We start from the raw sequence: 369 nt of genomic DNA on the forward strand, positions 1-369 counted from the left end.
TTATCGTACAGCGAGCACACGATCGCGATCACGTGAGGGGACGAATCACACCACTCGGTACTCGGTTCCGCCCGAGAACCTACCGAAACGAAGGGCAGGTGCGTTCTGTGGCGACCGACGAACACCTCGGCCGTGTTATACACCGCGCGTATATAGTACAAGCGTGGAGAGACGAGTGTGTAGGAGCCGTGGAGGAAGGAAGCTGTGGGTATACAAGGGAAGAACGAAAAGAACGGGACGGATGGGAACGGCGCGGAGAAGAGAGAGTGAAAGTAAGTGTTCGCTCGAGGGAGGTTCGCGTTGGTCTGACTGGAGTTCGGCGCTGGCGAGTGTTGGTTACCTGGGGGCCGTGCGGCCCTTACTCGGAGC

This window comes from Apis dorsata, unplaced genomic scaffold (genome assembly GCF_000469605.1).
Source record: "Apis dorsata unplaced genomic scaffold, Apis dorsata 1.3 scaffold_352, whole genome shotgun sequence".
NCBI classification, from domain to species: domain Eukaryota; kingdom Metazoa; phylum Arthropoda; class Insecta; order Hymenoptera; family Apidae; genus Apis; species Apis dorsata.